The sequence below is a fragment of the Capricornis sumatraensis genome, chromosome 23 (assembly GCF_032405125.1).
Source record: "Capricornis sumatraensis isolate serow.1 chromosome 23, serow.2, whole genome shotgun sequence".
Lineage (NCBI taxonomy): Eukaryota > Metazoa > Chordata > Mammalia > Artiodactyla > Bovidae > Capricornis > Capricornis sumatraensis.
This window is the reverse complement of record NC_091091.1, coordinates 51,908,338-51,923,963: the sequence shown is the minus strand read 5'-3', so window position 1 is coordinate 51,923,963 and position 15,626 is coordinate 51,908,338. Positions and strand designations below refer to the sequence as shown.

The 15,626-nt window shown below is 48.4% G+C and overlaps 1 pseudogene; it reads right to left on the bottom strand.

Annotated features, from left to right (window-relative positions):
- Positions 1-138: 138 nt before the first annotated feature.
- Positions 139-14,708, bottom strand: LOC138070252 (olfactory receptor 13A1-like; annotated as a pseudogene).
- Positions 14,709-15,626: the final 918 nt, after the last annotated feature.

The window sequence follows — 15,626 nt, the reverse complement described above, 5'->3', positions numbered from 1 at the left end:
ACACATTCTTGAGAAGGAGGGTGAGCAGCTGACCAATGCCACCTTCCTTGTCCTCCAACCCAAGATATTAGTTTATCATTAGCTGCTGTTGGCCATCATTTCAAAGGCTGATCCCTTCAGTGGCGACTCATCAGAGCTTTATCCAGGAGCCCACATGGCCAGGCCTGGGCTCTGCCAGCACTGGCTGCTGACACCTGCACCGATATCAGCCAACACAGCATCCAGCGAGCGGGCTCCACCAGCCCATAGGTCAGAGCGCAGGGTGGGGGCCTGCCCTCCCTTTGACATCGGGCGGACAAGGGGGAGTAAGGTCCTGTTTACATGGGTTTGTTTCTGGTAGGGATTATGTAAGACAGCATCAATTCTGTGCTCATCATTTCCATGGCAGAGTGCCTGACCTCCTGGTGCAATTCTCAGCCCCTGAGCAGGAGTTTTGTCTGAGCAGCCCTAATGGTGCTGAATCACCAGTAGCCAAATTCCTGGCCAGAGAAGAAAAATTCAGCACGCAAATGTTAGTCCACTTTGTCAGATCAACTGGCAGATTCAGTAGAGGGGAAAAAAGGAGTTGACCAATTGTGAAAAAGTTAATCTCTGACTATTAAAAAAGGTACATGTTCATTATAGAAAATTAGGGGATAATTACTGTTTAGAAGCATTTTGTCAAATTCTAAAATCAAAAATATTAGAATTTTTATTGTGCATGTTAAAATCAATGAGCTATCTGAGGAGATTTTATGTTTTAAAATGTCCTATCTTTATTTGTGCAGGACACCACAGAGCTCCAAATTGTTTCTGTTATAATGTTCTGGGTATTTTACAGAGGTTTCCTGTGTGATTTAATTCTGTCCTCTATCTGGTGACATAGGAAGATCTTAATTAATAGGTTCTGATTTTACTTTTAAATAAGTGATCCATCTCTATGTACAATACAAAATATGAAGGAAAGCGAGAACAAAAATCACCTCTGTAGGGGGTGTAGCTCAGTGGCAGAACACGTGCTTTGCACACGCTTAGCACTGAGGCTGCATGGCACACACTGAGCCAGTCCTAACCCGCCCTCCCTCCCAGGCTCCAGCACTGTGACAGGCCCTTGCTCTGGAGTTAGAGCAGCAGCCGTGTTACGGCGTCCGACATGTACCTCCCTGTGCCGTGAAGGGGCGCTGACGCGGGCAGGAGTCTCGGGCCTGTTTTGTGCCCTGTGGGTGGTGGGCTGAGGGCCCCGCTCTGTCGTCCCCCGCCCAGGGGCTGATGTGGGATGGCAGGGCCCCGTCCCCAGCATGGAGGCAGAGCCACCTTGACCCCTCTGTCCTCTTCTTCCACCCTGCCAGGCAGACGTGTCCACACAGCATTTTTCTTTTTGGTTCGTCCTTCCTGTTGGTGCTGGAGGGTCAGGCAGGATCAGCCTTCCCGGGAGCTCCAGCTCAAGCCCTGACTGGCGGGCATGAGGACAGGATGAGGCACCCCAGGCCCCCTGGCTCCCACAGGCCAAAACAACTACACGTGGCAGCTTATCTGCGTGTGTGCGTCCCGGAAAAGGGCCCAAGGGCAGGTGCAGGTGAGCCTAGACCTCCCGGGGTGCAGCACGTGGTCTGGGGCCAGGCCCTACTATTCTAGGTCCTCTGTGGAAGTGCTCCTGGATGGGCAAACAACAAAGTCTAAATGCAGGTACAGATGTCTTTATAAAGTAATGACATTTTTGAGTCCATCTTTTCAGAAGAAAGTCTTTTTTATTTGTCTTCTATCTTCTTCAGGCGCCTGCATCATCTCAAACAATGTTGACTGGTTGGGATGACAGAGGCGGCCTTGCCCTTGCCTGGCAGGAATGGGTGCTTCTCCATCAAGATGACAGAGGTGGGGTGAGAGGAATGGGTGCTTCTCCATCAAGTGTGTGGTTGATTGGTTGTGGCAGAAAGGCAACCATATTGGGACAATGTTCTTCTTTCTCTAGTTAACAAGGAGTATTTAGCAGGGATGGGTATTGAGATAGTAAAATACCTTTTAACTGAGACAATCCTAGGATTTTTCTTTTTAAATCTGCTGGTACGATGCTGGATGAAAACACTGCCTCATGTACGAGCAGTCTTACAGTTCTGCTTCACAGCCAGGAATTTCACGGAGCCGCAGTTTGTTTACAGGCTGAGGGATTCAACTCGTCGCCAGTGTTTTCAGCAGCTTCGCATCTATATGCGCAGATACAGCTGGGCTCCAGACTCTCGCGTCTTATTGTGCCCCTCTATTAGCACTGTGCTGACTTTAGAAACAACTGCAATTATCGTCATCTTTTCCTACTGTCTGGGATACTTTTAAACTGTTTTAAAGTTTTTATTTGTCTGTTCATTTCTGGTTTCACTGGGTCTTTGTTGCTACGTCCAGGTCTCTCTAGTTGCGGTACACAGGCCTCGCGTCGCGGCAGCTCGTCTTCTCACGGAGCACAAGCTTTAGGCTCGCGGGCTTCAGTAGCCGCAGCACAGGGGCTCACCAGCTGCGCCTGTGGGCCCTGAGCATGGACTCAGAAGTTGTGGCACACAGGCTTGGTTGCACCACAGCATGTGGAATCTTCACAGGGATTGAACCCATGTCCTCTGCATTAGAAGGTAGATTCTTATCCACTGCACCACCAGGGAAGTCCCTAGGATATATTAAATTGTTAGGGAATTAACTGGACTTCGAAACTTTGGGAGAAATCACAGGTAAAACAATATTTAAAGGACTTACTGAAGTTGTTGTTATTCAGTCACTAAGTCCTGTCCAACTCTTTGTGACCCCATGAACGGCAGCACACCAGGCTTCCCTGTCCTCAACCATCTTCCAGAGTTTGCTCAAACTTATCTCCACGAGTCAGTGATGCCATCCAACCATCTCATCCTCTGTCATCCCCTTCTCCTTGTGCCCTCAGTCTGTCCCAGCATCGGGGTCTTTTCCAATGAGTTGGCTCCTCCTATCAAGTGGCCAAAGTATTGGAGCTTCAGCTTCAGCATCTCAGTCCTTCGAGTGAATATTTAGGGCTGATTTCCTTTAGGATTGACTATTTTGATCTCTTTGCTGTCCAAGGGACTCTCAACAGTCTTCTCCAGCACCACAATTAGAAAGCATCAATTTTTTGGCACTCAGCCTTCTTTATGGTCCAGCTCTCACATCTGTACATGACTACTGGAAAAACCATAGTTTTGACTATGTGGACCTTTGCCAGCAAAGTAATGTCTCTGCTTTTTAACAAGATTTTGGAGCCCAAGAAAAGAAATCTTTCACTGTTTCCATTTTTTCCCCATCTATTTGCCATGAAGTGATGGGACAAGATGCCATGATCTTCGTTTTTTTAATACTGAGTTTCAAGCCAGCTTTTCCACTCTTCTCTTTCACCCTCATCAGTAGGCTCTTTATTCCTCTTCACTCCCTGCTATCTGAGTGGAGTCATCGGCATATCTGAGGTTGTTGATCATTCTCCCAGCAATCTTGATTCCAGATTGTGGTTCATCCAGTCCAGCATTTCGCATGATGTTATTGAAGTTAAACAATTGTTTATAAAGATTAGAATTATCATCCCAATTAAGAAAGTAAGAAAACTTTTCCTTTACGGTTTTCAGAATTCAGATCATGCTTAAAAAGAACTCCATTTTGAGATTACCAAATGTTTACGTTATATTGTTGTCTCTGTTAATTGCTTTTTAATCATGTCTTGGAGTACATCAAGGCTATATATTGTCACCCTGCTTATTTAACTTACATGCAGACTACATTATGAGAAATGCTGGGCTGGAAGAAGCACAAGCTGGAATCAAGATTGCCAGGAGAAATATCAAGAACCTCAGATATGCAGATGACACCACCCTTAAGGCAGAAAGTGAAGAAGAACTAAAGAGCCCTCTTGATGAAAGTGAAAGAGGAGAGCGAAAAAGTTGGCTTAAAGCTCAACATCCAGAAAACTAAGAGCATGGCATCTGGTCCCATCACTTCATGGCAAATAGATGGGGAAACAGTGGCTGACTTTATTTTGGGGGACTCCAAAATCACTGCAGATGGTGATTGCAGCCATGAAATTACAAGATGCTAACTCCTTGGAAGGAAAGTTATGACCAATCTAGACAGCATATTAAAGAGCAGAGACATTACTTTGTCAACAAAGGTCCATCTAGTCAAGGCTGTGGTTTTTCCAGTAGTCATGTATGGATGTGAAAGTTGGACTATAAAGAAAGCTGAATCCCAAAGAATTGATGCTTTTGAACTATGGTGTTGGAGAAGACTCTTGAGAGTCCCTTGGAATGCAAGGAGATCCAACCAGTCCATCCTAAAGGAGAAGAGTCCTGAATGTTCATTGGAAGGACTGATGTTGAAGCTGAAACTCCAATACTTTGGCCACCTGATGCGAAGAGCTGACTCATTGGAAAAGACTCTGATGCTGGGAAAGATTGAGGGCAGGAGGAGAAGGGGATGACAGAGGATGAGATGGTTGGATGGCATCACCGACTCAATGGACATGAGTTTGGTTAAACTGCGGGAACTGGTGATGGACAGGGAGGCCTGGCATGCTGCAGTTCGTGGGGTCACAAAGAGTCAGACATGACTGAGCAACTGAACTGACGATGAACTGAATCATATCTTGTCATTTCTAAGTAAGATGTGCTGACTTTTCACATTATAATCATATTTTACTGAGATGCTTTATTTGAAAAGTTACTTCAATACATTCAATCCACATTTAAACTGGTGGTTTGTCTTTTACTGAATTGTACTTTTTAGCAGCATAAACATATTTTTTCCCTTTTGATAATTATCACCAACTATTTTCTTTTGTTTGTCCCAGCATTTTAAGAATCTCTAGAATGTTGTCCTTGAGAAATGCCTCTACCATCCTATAGCTTTGACATAACTAAACATTTCTCTTTCTGACGGGAGAATCGCATTTCTCGTGACTGCTGGTGAGCATGGCGTCATGTATACATCCTTCCCTCTCACTCACTGAGCTTGTCATATTTTGTTTGTTCCTTTTCTTCCTTGATGCTTTGATGTATTTCTGTCCTGTTGATATTCTACTAATGATTACCCTTAAGTCTAAAACCACAGACTTATTAACCTGAAGAGCTAATCAATATCATTTAATCTGAGCAAACAGAGACCTTTAGCATAGTTTTTTTATCCATTTTCCAAGCAATGGATCTTCCCTGGTGGCTCAGAGGTAAAGAATCTGCCTGCAATGCAGGAGACGCAGGTTCGATCCCTGAGTCGGGAAGACCCCCTGGAGGAGGAAATGGCAGCCCACTCCAGTGCTGCTGCCTGGAGAACTCCATGGGCTGAGGAGCCTGGTGGGCTATAGTCCATGGGGTCGCAAAGAGTCGGACACGACTGAGAGGCTTCCCCTCCTTCCTTCCTTCCTTCCTTCCTTCCTTCCTTTTCCAACAATCTCCTCTCCTTCCCAAATGTTAGGAATTTTCGTTTCTTAACCCTAGTGTTAGATTTGTCCTAATGTATTTGCTTCTGTTATTGTGAGACAGCTTTTGCAATTGTAATATTTATAGCCATCTTATCAAGTCAGTATCTGCATTTAAATACCCACTTTACTGGTCTCTTTGCCTGCTAATTCTACATCATATCCTGTATTTCTTGGATTCCTGTTCCTTGAAGTGTAAATTTACATTCAGCCAGGGCTTCTGGGGAGAGGATGGAGGACACGTTTGGAATATCCAGTGAGCCTTTTCCCCTCAAGACAGCGGCTGGGCTGTGGCCTCTCCCCACAGGCTCCTTGGCCTTCCTCCATGGGCCAAGTTCCCCTAAGCAGTAGATTCAGTGGCAACAGTATTTTCTATCAGGTTAATGAAATGCACTGGTTCTCCCTTCCCTCCTACTCACAGGAAGGACATACAACTTTCCTTAAGAGGCAACCCAGCAGTCATGAATCCTTAGACCGAAGAGGTGAAAAATACAATATTACTTCTCTGGGTACCCAAAAGGCAATGGATAAGCAAGAAAGAGTAAAATAGAGACTGAGTTGAAAATATGCTCAAAGAGTTGCTTTAAGGGTGCTCTCCTGAAAACTCCCTCTTACTTTGTATGTAAAATGATCAAGAACAGACAAATCAAAATGTGGGCAGGCAAATATGTAACATTTAATGCACTCTGGGCTAAAGAGACTAACCTTGACAAAAGCCAAAATCTCTTCCAAGTTAAACAAAAGCAGAGAACATGCAATTTCCCAGGTACAAAGGGCCAGCTGGCTTGGACCTGGAACAAAACTTTTCACATCAAAGGAACTGGGGCGCATAAGCAATGTGTTCTCTTATCTGACCCTGGTTCAACCTTCATCTCAGAGCTGCTGTTCAAGATCGTGGATCAAGCAAAACTGTTTGCTTGTGTGCAGAAGTTTTAACCCACCAGGTGGAGGAAGGGGCCCTCCTAGATTCCAGGGGCATGGTTACAGCTTCCTAAGACTCCAAAGGCGATGCCAGCACAGAGTGGTGGGGAATGGCCAGGGGGTAGGTGGGGGAGGGGCAGAGGGAGGTAGACGTGACAAGAGAAGAATCTGCCGAGGACGGTGACGTCTGCAGAAGGAGGCTGAACTCAGAGCGGGGACCAGCTGTTGTAAGACCCACCAGAGGGCACCAGAGAGAGGAAAAAGAAAAACACCAACTGAAGCAATTTGTCCTTGGTAACACACAGACATCACCAGATAGATGGTCAATGCCAAAATCCAATTGATATATTCTTTGCAGTCAAAGATGGAGAAGCTCTATATACAGTCAGCAAAAAACAAGACTAGGAACTGACTGTGGCTCAGATCATAAACACCTTATTGCAAAATTCAGACTTAAATTGAAGAAAGTAGGGAAAACCATTAGACCATTCAGGTATGACCTAAATCAAATCCCTTAAAACTATACACTGAAAGTGACGAATAGATTCAAGGGATTAGATCTGATAGTCAGAGTGCCTGAAGAACTATGGACAGAGGTTCAAGACATTGTACAGGAGGCGGTGATCAAAACCATCTGCAAGAAAAATATATGCAAAAAGGCAAAATGGTTGTCTGAGGAGGCCTTACAAATAGCTGAGAAAAGAAGAGAAGCTAAAGGCAAGGGAGAAAAGGAAAGATACACTCATCTGAATGCAGAGTTCCAAAGAATAGCAAGGAGAGATAAGAAAGCCTTCCTCAGGGATCAGTACAAAGAAATAGGGGTAAACAAGAGAATGGGAAAGACTAGAGATCTCTGCAAGAAAATTAGAGATCTCAAGGGAACATTTCATGCAAAGATGGGCTCGATAAAGGACAGAAACCGTATGGACCTAACAGAAGCAGAAGATATTAAGAAGGTGACAAGAATACACAGAAGAACTATACAAAAATGATCTTCATGATCCAGATAATCACCATCGTGTGATCACTCACCTAGAGCCAGACATCCTGGAATGTGAAATCAAGTGGGCCTTAGGAAACATTTCTATGAACAAAGCTTTTCTAAATCCAACTTATATATCTTCAAGTTCTCAGTTCATGTACTGCTGAATCCTAGCTTGAAGGATTTGGAGCATTACCTTACTAGCATGTGAAATGAGTGCTATTGTACAGTAGTTTGAACTTTCTTTGGCATTGTCTTTCTTTGGGATTAGAATGAAAGCTGAGTTTTTCCAGTCCTGTGGCCACTGCTGAGTTTTCCAAATTTGCTGGCATATTGAGTGCAGCACTTTAACAGCATCACCTCTTTGGATTTGAAATAGCTCAACTGGAATTCTATCACCTCCACTAGCTTTGTTCATAGTAATGTTTCCTAAGGCACAGTTGACTTCATATTCCAGGATGTCTGGCTTTTGGTTAGTGATCACACCATTGTGGTTATCCAGGTCATTAAGCAGATGGTGAGAGTGAACATCAGCATTTTAGAAATCAGTGAACTAAAATGAACAGGAATGGGAAAATTTAATTCAGTGACCATAATATCTACTGCTGGGGGCAAGAATCCCTTAGAAGGAATGGAGCAGCCCTCATAGTTAACAAAAGAGTCCCAAAGGCAGTAGTTGGGTGCAGTCTCAAAAGTGCCAGAATGATCTTGGTTCATTTCCAAGACAAACTATTCAACATCACAGTAATTCAAGTCTATGCCCCAACCACCAATGCCAAAGAGGCTGAAGTCAAATGGTTCTATGAAGACCTACAAGACCTTCTAGAACAAACACGAAAAGAAGATGTCCTTTTCATCATAGAGGATTGGAATGCAAAAGTAGGAAGTCAAGAGATACCTGGAGTAACAGGCAAGTTTGGCCTTGGAGTACAGAAAGAAGAAGGACCAAGACTAACAGAGCTTTGCTAAGAGAGTGCACTGGTCAGAGCAAGCACCCTCTTCCAACAACAGGAGAGATGACTCTACATATGGACACCACCAGATGGCCAATACTGAAATCAGCTTGATTCTTATATTCTTTGCAACAGAAGGAGAAGTCAGCCAAAACAAAACCTGGAGCTGACTGTGGCTCAGATCATGAGCTCCTCATTGTATAATTTAGACTTAAATTGAAGAAAGTAGGGAAAACCACTAGGCCATTCGTGTATGAATGATAATCATATCCCTTATGATTACACAGCGGAAGTAACAAATAGATTCCCGGGATTAGATCTGATAGAGCACCTGAAGAGCTATGGATAAAGTTTCATAACATTGTACAGGCAGTGATGACCAAAACCATCCCAAAGAAAAATGCAACAAGGCAAAATAGTTGTCTGAGGAGACCTTACAAATAGCTGAGAAAAGAAGAGAAGATAAAAGGAAAGATACAGCCAACTGAATGCAGGGTTCCAAAGAATAGCAAGGAGAGAAAAGAAAGCCTTCTTAAGCGAACCATGAAAAGAAATAGAGGAAAACAATACCATGGGAAAGACTAGAGATCTCTTCAAGAAAATTAGAGATACCAAGGGAACATTTCATGCAAAGATGGGCACAATAGAGGACAGTAACAGTAAGGACCTAACAGAAGCAGAAGAGATTAAGAAGAGGTGGCAAGAATACACAAAAGAACTGAACAAAAAAGGCCTTAATAACCCAGATAAGCATGATGGTGCGGTCACTAACCTAGATATTTTAAATGCTAAGTTGAAAAGAATGTACAAGGAATGCCTAATATAAATTAAAGTATAAAAACATAATCCACACCAAGCAACCCACTGCTAACCAGAGCTGCCACAGGCCCTCCAGCTGCATCTGCCCGCCTATGCCCCGCCTCCCTTCTGAGGTGACCACTGTCCCACACTTCCCTTCTAACTTTCTCAATGGTTTTATTTCTTGTACTTTCATTTTCCTTACTTTTGTGTTTCTAGACATGATTCCATCATAACCTCTATGCACCTTGTGAGCTGCAGGTGCCAGTTAGTGACCGGGTGGTCCACTATCCATCAGATCATTCCCATGTTTCTGCTGCTGCAAAGAGTTATTCAGACCATTTTCATGCGTGCTTCCTGGAACACTTTGCAAGAGCATCTCTAGGTCAGATGCGTCAAGGGCCACATGACACGTGACACCATGTGACTTCCTAAGTACTTGAACTTATGTCACCTGGTCCCATAACTTCATGGCAAATAGAAGGGGAAAAGGTGGAAGCAGTGACAGGTTTTCTTTTCTTGGGCTCTAAAATCACTGTGGATGGTGTCTGCTGCCATGAAATTAGAAGACGATTGCTTCAGGGCAGGAAAGCTGTCTCAAACTTGAGTGCTAAGTTGCTTCAGTTCTGTCTGACTCTGTGTGACCCCATGAACCTGCCGGGCTCCCCTGTCCATGGAATTCTCCAGGCAGGAATACTGGAGTGGGTTTTCATGCCCTTCTCCAGGGGATCTTCCCAACCCAGGGATTGAACCTGTGCCTCTTATGTCTCCTGCATTGGCAGATGGGTTCTTTACCACCAGCACCACCTGTTAAAAAGCAAGGACATCACTTTGCTGACAAAGGTCCACATAGTCAAGGCTATGTTTTTTTTCCAGTGATCATGTATGGATGTGAGAGCTGGACAATACAGAAAGCGGAGCACTGAAGAACTGATGCTTTCAAACCGTGGTGCTGGAGAAGACTCCTGAGAGTCCCCTGGAAAGTAAGGCAATCAAACCAACCAACCTTAAAGGAAATCAACACTGAATGTTCATTGGAAGGACTAATGCTGAAACTGAAGCTCCAATATTTTGGGTACCTAATGCGAACAGTTGACTCATTGGAAAAGACACTGATGCTGGGAAAGATTGAAGGCAAAAGAAGAGGGTGACAGAGGATGAGATACTTGGATGGCATCACCGATTCAATGGACATGAACTTGGGCAAACTCCGGGAGATGGAGAGGGACAGAGAAGCCTGGTGTGCTGCAGTCCATGGTGTCAGGAAGAGTTGGACATGACTTAGCAACTGAACAGCAACAAAAACTCTTATCAGCTGTCCAAGTGGCCCTGTCCATTTGCAACACTAAGAACTCATGGATTTCCAAATGTTTACCCATTTACAGGCATGAAATGGTGGTTAATCCTGGCCCCAGTTTGCATTTCTCTGACCGTGAATGAAGTAGAGAGTCTCTTCGTGAATGTCTCTTCACCAAGCTGTGTCTTCCTCTGTAAAGCACCCGCTCGTGCACTTGCTCTTCTGCGGTGGTTTCTCTCTCTCACTGTTTGTAGGGATGTGTGTGTCCCAGTTAATGATCCACCCTAAGGTTTACGTATTGCAATGATTTTTCCTTCTCTTTGGGCTATGTTTTCACACTATTTGTTGAATTTTTCTTATAAACAGATACTTTAAAATTATCAGTCTTTTATTTTGGAATTAGCACTTTTTTGACTTTAAAATCTGTCTTTGCCATAGAAAGATCAGAAGGCTAGTTGCCATTTTTAAAGTTCTACCTCTCATACTTACATCTTAGGTCATATGGAACTGATTTTTGCATATGGTAGGGGCTAAGGATAAAATTTGTTTTTCCCATATAGATATTAACCATCCCGGGACAGTTAACTGGGCTTTCTGGTTCATACGTGCAATTTCAGCTGTGGTGCACAGACGGATGCTGCCTGCAGATGGTTTGCTGTCTGAGCTGAGGCCAGGACAGAAACTGAGAGGAAGCAGTTTCCCCAACTCAGGAACAGGACTTCTCAGGTCCCACAGCCTCTCCGTTATTTTTCATCCTTTCCTTAGAAAATGTTAAGTTTCTCCATTACTAAGTCTGAGCCATGGACAGCCAGAAAACAGTCACTTATACTGCTGAACAGACAGAGTTCCAGGTAAGCCTGACCACACAGGCTCCCCTACTCTGGGGATAAAGCATGGGCCTCTCCAACCTCATATCCCCAGGCTGTGATGCAGCTGGCATCCAGCCTGCTAAGGGACCCTCCACCTGCATGCCTGCTCTGCTTCTGCAGGGCCAAGAATTTCGATCTTCCCTGGGGTGGGGGAAACTGCTCTTGTCCAGGCACCAGCCTCAGATTCCCCTGGGGATTTGCCTTTGGCCTCAAAAAGCTTGACTTTTTGGTTGTTGATATGAGCATTGGAATTTTATTTTAATTCCAAGCTGCACACTCACACTTTTCATTATTTCTTTGTTTTCTTCTTTCATGATATATGACCACTTTAAGACTTACTGAGGTTGCCTCGATGAGAAAAGGTTTGGAATAGAAGAAAGACTAGGAATTAAACAGCAATCTCCCTACATTCCCTGCAGGAAGTTTTATTTGACTGAACATGTTTATCTGAGGGGACCTATTATTCATCTATGAAACACCAAAAACAAGAACTAAAATGTAGGCAATTCCCTGGTGGTCCAGTGGTTAGGACTTAGTGCTTTCATTGCTCTTGGCCTGGGTTCATTCTCTGGTTGAGGAACTAATTTCACAAGGTTGTAGTTCAGGCAAAAAAAAAAAAAAAGGAAGCACTAAGACATGGTCAAAGAGACAGTCGTTCCACGGATTTACAGTTCAAAGCAGAACCAGAGAAGGTTGAGTAAGGCCAGGCAGATTCGGGGTCAGACTGTGTGTGGTCAAGCAGAACAGGGGACAGCTCCATGAGGCCCAGGCAGAGCAGGACCCGCCGTGCGAGGCCCAGGAGAATATGGATGAGTTATGCGGGCTCCAGGCAGATGTGGGGACAGGCTCTGAAGGCCCAGGCAGAGCAGGACCCGCCGTGTGATGCAGGCAGAGCAGGACCCAGGCCGTGCGAGGCCCAGGAGAATGGGGGTGAGTCTCGTGGGCTCCAGGCAGATGTGGGGACAGGCTCTGAAGGCCCAGGCAGAGCAGGACCCAGGCCGTGCGAGGCCCAGGAGAATGGGGGTGAGTCTCGTGGGCTCCAGGCAGATGTGGGGACAGGCTCTGAAGGCCCAGGCAGAACAGGACCCAGGCCGTGCGAGGCCCAGGAGAATGGGGGTGAGTCTCGTGGGCTCCAGGCAGATGTGGGGACAGGCTCTGAAGGCCCAGGCAGAGCAGGACCCAGGCCGTGCGAGGCCCAGGAGAATGGGGGTGAGTCTCGTGGGCTCCAGGCAGATGTGGGGACAGGCTCTGAAGGCCCAGGCAGAGCAGGACCCAGGCCGTGCGAGGCCCAGGAGAATATGGATGAGTTATGCGGGCTCCAGGCAGATGTGGGGACAGGCTCTGAAGGCCCAGGCAGAGCAGGACCCGCCGTGTGATGCAGGCAGAGCAGGACCCAGGCCGTGCGAGGCCCAGGAGAATGGGGGTGAGTCTCGTGGGCTCCAGGCAGATGTGGGGACAGGCTCTGAAGGCCCAGGCAGAGCAGGACCCAGGCCGTGCGAGGCCCAGGAGAATGGGGGTGAGTCTCGTGGGCTCCAGGCAGATGTGGGGACAGGCTCTGAAGGCCCAGGCAGAGCAGGACCCAGGCCGTGCGAGGCCCAGGAGAATGGGGGTGAGTCTCGTGGGCTCCAGGCAGATGTGGGGACAGGCTCTGAAGGCCCAGGCAGAGCAGGACCCAGGCCGTGCGAGGCCCAGGAGAATGGGGGTGAGTCTCGTGGGCTCCAGGCAGATGTGGGGACAGGCTCTGAAGGCCCAGGCAGAGCAGGACCCAGGCCGTGCGAGGCCCAGGAGAATGGGGGTGAGTCTCGTGGGCTCCAGGCAGATGTGGGGACAGGCTCTGAAGGCCCAGGCAGAGCAGGACCCAGGCCGTGCGAGGCCCAGGAGAATGGGGGTGAATCTCGTGGGCTCCAGGCAGATGTGGGGACAGGCTCTGAAGGCCCAGGCAGAGCAGGACCCAGGCCGTGCGAGGCCCAGGAGAATGGGGGTGAGTCTCGTGGGCTCCAGGCAGATGTGGGGACAGGCTCTGAAGGCCCAGGCAGAGCAGGACCCGCCGTGTGATGCCAGGTAACCAGCTGCAGGAGGCAGAAGGAGGGGCTGTTGGGGAATATGAAGGAAGCTGAGGGAGGTGGCAAGGCAACTTGAAGATCAGGACCCGACCGTGCACTGAGAGAGGGTCTGTGCAGGGGCCACAGAAGGTGAGAAGACACAGCCCGCGGCCCTTTCAGCTGGAGCTAGCACTGTGTGGCAGGTTGGGACAACCAAGGAAAAGCTGAGTTGAGAAGAACCTTGAGGAAGGTTCAGGGTCAGGTTCCTGGAGGCCATCTGGGGGTGGAGAGACGTTTCCCTGGATACAAGAAGCCCACCTCCCAGGACCTGGGTCTACAGTTCTGCAGCTGAGGACTTATTGGGTGCAAAGGGCCCCAACTCAAGGGTAAGGGTACTGAGAGGATGACAGCCAGCTGTTTCTCCTCCAAGCTGGTCTCAGGGAGGCAGCCCACGGACCCTGGGGCGGAGAAGGGCTTGCACAAGTCTCCCCAGGGCACGTGTAACCTCCATGTTCCTCAGAGAGTAGGTGATGGGGTTCGAGTGGGGCTCAGCATCGTGTAGAGCGCTGCGGACCCCTTGCTTCTCTCAGGGCTACAGCTGGATGCCGGGCTGGCACGGGCACAGAACACTGCAGAGTAGTGCACGGAGACCGCCAGGAGGTGGGAGGAGCAGGTCGAGAAGGCCCGCCGCCTCCCTGCAGCTGAGCGCATGCGCAGGATGCTGGTGACCAGGCAGCCGTAGGGCACCAGGGTGAGCCGGAAGTGGCCGACTCCGTAGAAGGCATCAGCTAAGACGGTCGGGATGCTGTTCACGAGTGTGGGGCCGCAGGAGAGCAGCAGGAGTGGGGGGACCTTGCAGAAGAAGTGTGCGACAACGTTGGGGCCGCAGAAGGACGGCCGCGTCATCAGCCCAGCGTGCAGCGACCCGTTGAGGGCACAGACGGCCCGCACGCCCACGACCAGCGACCCGCACCGCCGCGGGCTCGTCCGCGAGCTGTAGGGCAGCGGGCGGCAGATGGCCGTGTAGCGGTCATAGGCCATGGCCGTCAGCAGCAGCAGCTCGGAAGACGCAGACCAGGTGAGGAAGAACAGTTGAGCCGTGCACCCCGGGAGGGAGATGGTGTTTTCCGCGGAGGCCAGGCCCGCCGGTGCCTTCGGCAGCGCAGATGAGGTGCAGACAATATCCGTGGCAGCTAGGTTGCAGAGGAAAAGCACATGGGGCTTCGGAGGCTGGCACTGCGGCTGACCACGGCAACGATCGCAGCGCTGCCCGTGAGCGCCACGATGTAGAGGAAGCAGCAGCCGAAAAGGGGCAGCCGCAGGCGGGGGAGCCCCGAGAAGCCCTGAAGCACGAACTCTGTCACCAGGGTCTCATTGGACCTTGTGGCCCCGCCGGGAGCAGCCCCAGGGCCGTGCTCCATGTGTGCACAGACCTGTGACAGAGATCACACGACGCTGGTGCCAGACTCTACCCAGGTGATCGTCTCAGAAGGCAGCCTGGTCTTGGAAAGGGAGGGCTGATCCAACTGCTTCACAGGAGTCCGTTTCTTCCTTAACTTCCAAGCCAACACTCTTCCGAAAGCCATATACCCTTCATTTACTTCTTTCATTTTGCACTCCAAGAAACACTCCCCTCTACCGTTTCTAGCCCCATCCCCGTCCTCACTTCCGTGACTGTGAGCCACTTACAGCCTGAGCCCGTTCCCACGGCGCCGAGGCTGAGCCCCTCCCCCGGCCCACTCTCCCTCTTCCAGCCCCATCTCCGTAAGGGACATACAGCTGCTTTTCAGCTGTTCCCCTGGGTGCCTGTCTTCATCTTTTCCGCACGTGTGCTCCTTGCACTCCAGGACTGCCTCTGCGGCTGATCCTGCCCTCAGTCCGACATCACTCATATCTACCCCCCAACCGCAAAACTATGAACCGCAATTCTGCCTCAAACTACCGGCTTTCAAACTCATTCAAACCTGAACTGCTGGCCTTTGCCCCAGATGTGTTCATCGTGTGGTTTTACAGCAGCACAAGGTAACTCACCCACCCTCCCAGCCACCAGCCACCCAGAATCTCGGGTTTAGGCTTTGTGGCAACAGGACCTCACTTGGACCACATCAAGCTTTAGTTCCTGGTCATGGGAGGTTCTCAGAATGTATTTGTTCCATGAGCCTTTGGTGGTCTTCTTACCTCTCAACCTCTGGTTCCCAAGGCCTACAGACAAAGCTTCCTGCACGATGTTCACAGATGCCCCATCTCTCATTCAGATATGTACCTGACTTCAAGCTTGTTGTCACCACCTGGGTGTCCAGTTTCTCCCTCCAGCACCCTCCTATATGTTCCCATCTGGG